Source organism: Muntiacus reevesi, chromosome 21 (genome assembly GCF_963930625.1).
Source record: "Muntiacus reevesi chromosome 21, mMunRee1.1, whole genome shotgun sequence".
Lineage (NCBI taxonomy): Eukaryota > Metazoa > Chordata > Mammalia > Artiodactyla > Cervidae > Muntiacus > Muntiacus reevesi.
In genome coordinates this window covers 1,930,994-1,939,152 of record NC_089269.1, presented here as the reverse complement: position 1 = coordinate 1,939,152, position 8,159 = coordinate 1,930,994, and positions in this window count along the sequence as shown.

Below are 8,159 nucleotides of genomic sequence, written 5' to 3'. Positions count from 1 at the left end.
AAGAAAACTGTGGATCAGTTCAGTGGGTCCAAAATTTGACAAACAGGCATTTTGGGAAGAGAGATGGGAAAAAAGGAGAAAGTGATCAAAGGCATTATGAAAAAATCATAAATTCAAGATGTATATTTCCACTTGAAATGTATTAATGAGAAAACAATAAATAAACACAGTAGATTTGGGGTAAATTTTCAGGATACACAGGATAAAGCAAAGATGCTAAAAGCATTAACGGAGAAAGAGAAGCACATAGAATGAAGTAGGAATCATCATGGAATCAGACTTCTCAATGATGCCAGTAGCAATTTGAGATTCTGGTGGGCAGTGGAACAATACCTTGACAGTTTTCTAAATAGAATTTGAAAACTGGTCAATCCACATATGGATGTGAAGAGTATCCATTTTAGGGGAGGAAAGGACTGAAAATGTTTCTGTGACTTGCATACCTCCTCAGAAAGCTCTTCCTGGGTTCTGCAGAGCAAACATGTAATCCAAGAAAGAGAGGGAAATAGGATCCATGGTAAATGTACTAAACACAGTAGGAAAGAGGAGAGAATGTCTAACATTACAGCTAATTAGAGAATAAAGGTCTGAATTGATTCGTGAAGTGAATATTCTTTGAGAGGGAGTTCTCTATCAAACAAATAGAATGAGTACATTCAACCTACTTTATTCATGTGGAAAATTATATGACCATAGAATGACCTGATGCAGCAAATAAAAATGTAAGCCATTATCGTGTGTGTGTGCTAAGTAGCTCCAGTCACGTCCAACTCTTTGCAACCGCATGGGCCATAGCCCACCAGGCTCCTCTGCCCATGGCATTCTCCAGGCAAGAATACTGGAGTGGGCTGCCATTTGCTCTTGCAGGAGATCTTCCTGACCCAGGGATCTAACCCGCATCTCTTACATCTCCTGCATTGGCAGGTGGGCCCTTTACCACTAGTACTCATTAATTCAGGGAAATAGAAAGGCACGGAGGTAAAGAAATATTGTCATAGATGTTACTTGGTTATAAGTTATAATTATATATACACTGATTATATTTTTAAGCTACTATTTAAAGGAGAGAAGAAGAGGTGTGCAAGAGAACTAAAGGTGCATATTCCATAATAAGAAGTCAAAAGAAGAAAAAAATAAAAAACTAATACATCAAAGGAGATCTTTGTTTGCAGTTGCTTTTTTTTAAATTGATCAGAAGTGATAGGCCCACTTGGATCTTGGTGATAACATATTCACTGCTTGTGCTCCAACGTGGAACACATTTATTGCCTCGTTCCCTTGCTTTCATGTTGGTACCATGGCCCTGAGCTGAACCTCCCTCCTTCTTTTCTTTCAACAGACCCAAGCAAAAGGCTCATTTTAGGACCAAAGATGGGGCTGTTCTGTCAAATAGTACATGCTTTTGATGACGCTATATGCTTCAAACCCCATACAAATTTCTCTACCTTACAATATGAAAGATTTAGTCAAGGAGCTATAATAGATAGTATGTGATAAACTTCAGTTGGTTATTATGATTGGTGGCAGAAACTTCAGTAATAAAAGGAAGTGCAATGGAGGGAGAGCAATTCCAAATAGAATGAGTGCTCGTTGAGGATGAAAGACAAATCTGAAGTGGTATGTTTTGTGTCACACTCAAGAACCACATTAGTTCTCAGTAGTAGAGGAAGGATATAAATTGTGTGTGCCACAGAGACAAGGAGGATAATAAATTGAGGATAAATATAGGAGGGAGGGGTATGTGTTTTGAAATGTCCTTGTTTAAAGGAATCTAGGGAGCATCTTTCAGTTTAAATACTTTTAAGTTTTTCGCTAAAACAGTCATCATTACAATTACTGCTATTGCTATTAGGCAAGATTGAAAGAGAAATGTTAATATAATGTATTGAGAACTTATAGAGTGGGATCTGGGAAGCTAAGTTTGGCTTGATCACCCATCAATGAAAACGTTTTAGCTGATAAATTTGCTTCACTGTGCTTTATTTTTCATTCTTCAAATAATTGAAAACACCATATGGAAGAAGCTGTTTGGAGCTAACATTTAAATCATAGATTCATAAGTATCTAAAGTATATCAGTGATGAATGAGTATATAACTGTATTCAAAACTATCCCTCAGTAATATCTTCCTGTGTAAAATAATCATGACAGAAAAGAAATAATTTTTGGTTCTAATACATGTTGCTCTCACTTAAATCAATTTCTATTTATATTGAATGGTTTTCATTTCAAAATAGGCTCCCAGAAGATTTATTCACCAAAACTCAGTCTGTTTTGTTCTGTTATACTAAAGGATTCCTGCCTCAAATCCATTTTGTTGGAATAAAGGAAGATAGAAATAAAATATTTCAGGATTCTGCAAATCTTAAAATAATGATGACTAAAACAAGAAAAATGTTTAGATGATTATTATTTATGGTTTACCAAATATTAGCTATACTAAAATATTTAAAATCTGTGTTTTCATAAAAAATAAGTCACAATAAAGTCAGTGGACCTGAAGACTTTATTACAAAACAATCTCTCAGCATGACATTCCCAGTGTTGCTTGCTCTCATATTCCTCCTGTGGAGATTACCAATCCCTAGAGCTTTAATGGTTCTGCTTTTGTTCTTAATTATTTTAGACAATCATAACATCTTCAACTTTTTGGCCAAGGTAGCCTTTTTATAATTTTTTTTCCCAGTTAAATTAAGTTTACTGAAATTCAATGAATATGTACATAGAGAAATACATTTAAGTACATATATACATATATATTATAAATTTATGTGTATATGTCTGTTTTGAGATTAAGTAAACATGTGTGTCTAGAAGACAGCATTCATTCTGCAATAAATGAGGAAATGTGTTTCAAGTTATATTTATTCATTAATAATAATAGCTCATTGTTTAGTCAATTAATCTGTGAGAGGAACTCTACCAAGAACTTTACTTATGTTATCCATTTTAATCTTTATAACAAGACTATGGGCCATGTATTTTTAAAAAATATTTAATCACAGAGTCGGAATAAACTTATTCATGATCTCACTTAACATTACATGTTCTAGGGGTTTTGAAGCCAGAGTATCTGATCAAAAACTGACTTCTTAAGCACTTTGATATATTGCTTTATTCAAGGTGAACAGCAACAAAACAAGTATGAAGTTTTTAGAAAGCAAATTTATGTACATGAGATAGGAAAGTGGTAAAGGAAGTATCCTTTATCTATTAAACATTGCTATTATTAGAGTTGGACTACCTTTCTGAAAAACATCTGGATCTTTTCTCCCAAGAGATGAATCTGTTATGAGGAGTTAAGTGTAGTAGTATTACGGTGACTTTCTTTGAATACAATGAATCTATCTTTGTACTGATAGAACACAACCAAATTAAGCACGAAAAATAAGGAACAGGCCAACCCAGTGGCACTGCCACCTATCTGCGGCAGCCAAGGCAGTGCTGTCTTAGAATATGAAATGGAGTTCTTTGCTACATGATGGAAGTTCTTTGTTGTCTTTCTTGCATCTGCTTCTAATGACATTGCCAGTTTTGCTTTTACAACTTTGTATTTTTTTAATTGAGATATAGTTTCTTTATGATGTTGTGTTCATTTCTGCTGTACAATGAAGTGAATCAGCTACATATACACATGTCCCCTCCTCTTTGGACCTCCTTCCCACACCCCCATCCCATCTTTCTTATTGTTTATCACTATCCTGATAAAGATTATAAAATATCCTTGCAAGTCCCTAGGTGAACTTTGGAACCTTTCCAACTGCCACTCATTCTATAGCCTTAAAAATTAGACTTCACTCATGACAAGAAAATGTATCATTTTTCTATAATTTCACAAACTGAAGAAAACCAACAGATCGAGTCCTCAGGGGCCATTCTGGTCATCTTCCTTTCACTGTGATCATCAAACAGAATCCTCCTATGGCTCTCAAAATAGCTTAGGTATCTAGAAAGCAAAAAGTGGTAAAAGAATTATTAAGTAAAATGGAAACTAATAATAATTGGGACAGATACTCTCAATTCTATTTCTACCCTTCTCTTTTAGAGAAGGTTGAGAAATTGATGTTTCTATGACTAATTAATAATTTTGGATTAAACCTGAGACTTCCATTGATGAGCATTATTGATGAACTGTTAGCAGTTGAATTATTCTTTTAAGAACAATTAGAAAAGTTGAATAAAATGCACAGTACGTTTGAAGATATTAGACATACCTGGACAGATAAGACTTGAAGAACCAGAGTTTTGAGTATAGCATTGTGGTTTGAATGCGTCTTCCCTCCAATTCATATATTGAAATCTTAGCCCTCAGTACTTCAGAATATGATGTTATTTGGAAATAGGGTCATTGCAAATGTAATTAAGTTAGAAAGGGAAACTTGGAGACAGATGCCCACAAAGAGAATTACTTGTGAAAATGAAGGCAGAGATTAGGGTGATGTATTTATAAGCCAAGGAACATAGAAGACTTGCAGCAGACTAGACTTTAAGAGACGTATGCAGTGACTCCTTTCCTCACAGTCTTCAGAAGGAACCAGCACTGCCAACGCCTTGATTTTGGATGACTAGTCTCCAAAATTATAAGATAACAGACTTCTGCTGTTTTAGGCCACTCAGTTTTTGGCACTTTTTTACAGATTTTCTAGCAAACTCATACAAGTAGGGAAATATATTGAGATGCCATGTTTTACCTCAAAAACTTTTTCTGATAAATAAATTGTGTAAGGCCTAAAAGATTTAAAAAAAAAAATCTGAGCAGAAAATAAGAGACTGGAAATCTGAGCCAAGTTTTTGATAGAGTCATGTGACTACGGAGACAAAATTTGATATGCAGGTCTTCCAAATGAGCCAAGTTTGAGGGGCCAAAATTCGGGAAAGAAAGGAAAACATTGACTTTGCCTAGTGCTTTTCCCTCAAAGGTAATTTGAGATTTATAAATGGGGCAAGAGAAGAGAAGAGGCAGCACAACTGCTAGAAGCCAAGCAAGGCTATTGACAGTATCCAATACTTGCAAGATCTAAAAAACTGGAGTTTAGCATCCTTAGTGAGAAGTACTATGGAAAATGCAAGAGTAATAGCCCAGAAGTAGGGTGAACAGGAAATAGAAATGCCCTCAAGTTTCAGATTAGCTCAATTTTAAATGAAAATTACTGTGATTTCCTCCTACTTTAATTATCTGTCCAAAATAAGTGTACATCTTCTTTAGAAGAAGATAACATTGAACAGAATCTCTGTAATTTAGTATATGGCACACCCAGCATTGCGTTACAATTTAATAGGGAAGCCAAAGGCAGAAAAACATAACCAAAAACCAAAACATTAAACAACAGTAAAAACAGACCCAGAACTGACCTAGATATTGGTACTGTGAGGTAAAGATTTTTATGAAACTTGATTAATAATTTTTGAATGATAAGATAAATATAAAAATATCACAAGAGAATTTTATACATAGAAAAGAATGTAAACAATTATTAACAAAAGTGTAATAATTAAAACTGTGAAGTCAATATATAGCTTGCTAGTTTATTAGATATAGCAGAGGAGGCTGTTAGTAAAGTAGAAAAATAACTACATAAAATATTCAAAATAAAGCCTAAAGAGGAAGAAAGTGAAATGTTGATGAAAGGGCATAGGAAACAAATCAGAAAATGAGAAAGTTAACATAAAGTTGCAAAGTAAAAAGATAAAAATCAAGCCAAAACCGTACCTGCAGAGAGAGTGATGAAAACTTATCTAAATGAGAAATGAAAAACTTCAGTCCACGGATTCAAGAAGTTTTATGAACCAAAAGCAAAATAAATACAAAGAAAGCCACAAGTACATAATAGGGTATCTGATAGAAATCAATGAAAGAGAAAAAATTATAAAATCAGTGGAGGTAGGAGATGCAAGGTGGCTTGACAGATGAGAACCACATTGCCACTGAAGGAAACCCAATGAAAATTCCAACTCCACCTCAGTTAAAGTTATAAAAGTGAAGACAGTGGCTTGACACCGTCAATTAGCTGAAGATGTCATCAGTTCTATGTCTTATACAGAAAAGATATATTGAGAAATTATAATTAATGAAAACCTTAAACAGAATATTAGTGAAAAGATCCTAACACTATAGTTAAGAAAATAATATACTATGATCTACTAAGGTTTAAGCCACGATGCAAGGATGTTTAATTATTAGAAAAATCTGTTAATAGGATGCAACATATTAATAGGCCTAAGGAAAAATTAAGGTGTTTCACTCCATTTATATCATTGGTATTAGAGGTTTACATGTATGACTTTACTTTTGTTTTATATTTGATATACCTATTCTTTTCATTTCTTTTTTTGTTTGTTTTGGCTATATTTCAGGGTAAGCAAGAGGTTTTATCATTCTAATTGCCTCTCCTGTTAATTTGTTAGTTAGATATTATTTTACTCATCTATTGTTGGAACGGGGCTTTGCTGATAACTCAGTTGGTAAAGAATGCAGTGCTGCAATGCTGGAGACCCCAGGAAGATCCATTCCTGGGTCGGTAAGATCCGCTGGAGAAGGTCCACTCCAGTGTTCTTGGGCTTCCCTTGTGGCTCAGCTGGTAAGAATCTGCCTGCAATACAGGAGACCTGGGTTTGATCCCTGGGTGGGATGATACCCTGGAGAAGGGAAAGGCTACCCATTCCAGTATTCTGGCCTAGAAAATTCCATGGACTATACAGGGCTTGGGGTCACAAAAAGTCGGACACGACTGAGTGTCTTTCAAGCTATTGTTGGAACCAACAATTATAGTATTCACTCTTGATGTAATAGATTCTCTATGAATTACTACATTTACCACATCATGTATCAAATTAAAAAAAAAAAAAAAAACCTTAGAAAACTTTTACCTTTATTCCCTTCCACCTTTTGTGTTATTACTCTCATGTGTTTTAATTGTACATTTACTTAGAAATAATTTGGACTACATGGCTTTGTTTGATACAGTTAAGAGTTATTTGTATTTACCCAGACATTTACACTTTCTCTTCTGCATTCTTTCCTGCATAACTTCAGGAAAATTATGACCAACCTAGACAGCATATTAAAAAGCAGAGACATTACTTTGCCAACAGTGGTCCATCTAGTCAAGACTGTGGTTTTTCCAGTAGTCATGTATGGATGTGAGAGTTGGACTATAAAGAGAGCTGAGCACCAAAGCATTGATGTTGGAGAAGACTCTTGAGAGTCCCTTGGGCTGCAAGGAGATCCAACCAGTCCATCCTAAAGGAGATCAGTCCTGGGTGTTCATTGGAAGGACTGATGCTGAAGCTGAACTCCAATACTTTGGCCACCTGATGCGAAGAGCTGACTCATTTGAAAAGACCTTGATGCTGGGATAGATTGAGGGTGGGAGGAGAAGAGGAAGACAGAGGATGAGATAGTTGGATGGCATCACCGACTCAATGGACTTCAACTTGGGTGGACCCCGGCAGTTGGTGATGGACAGGGAGGCCTGGCGTGCTGCGGTTCATGGGGTCACAAAGAATTGGACATGACTAAGCAACTGAACTGAACTGAACTGAGTTGGACTAATCATCTTTTCCTGTGAGGAAATGTGTATAAATCCTGGAGTTGCAGGTGATGATGGGGTAAGTAAAGATGGAATCCATTTTTATTTCACCTACCCTCTTGTTGATATTATACATTAAACATATGTATATGTATAATATATATAAAGTCCTCACAGCTATTCTAAGAAATAGATATATTATACCTCTAATTAGCTCAAGCAGCAAAACCATATACATATTTTTGACGTGTATGTCGCTAACAGGAGGTTATAGTGCTATTGCTGAGATCAGACTTCCTGGAGTTAAAAGCCTCTTTACTCAGAAAACAGGAACAACTAAGTGCTTTCACTTCATTTATACACTGCTACAGTCAACTGCCAAATTGTACTTTACAAGCAGAATAAGTTCAATTTCTTCTAGCAAGAATTATAAATACTATTTTTTATATACCAAATTAACATCTTTCCATAGTTTTGCAAGAAGGAATTTATAATTTTTTTCCTCAAAAATCAAGATCTCTTTAAAAAAATTAAAGCAACCATGATATTAATGTATAACAAATTAGATATCAAGGAAGCATATATAATTTTCTTCTTACTCTAAAAGGGATATATATATTGTTCTAAATA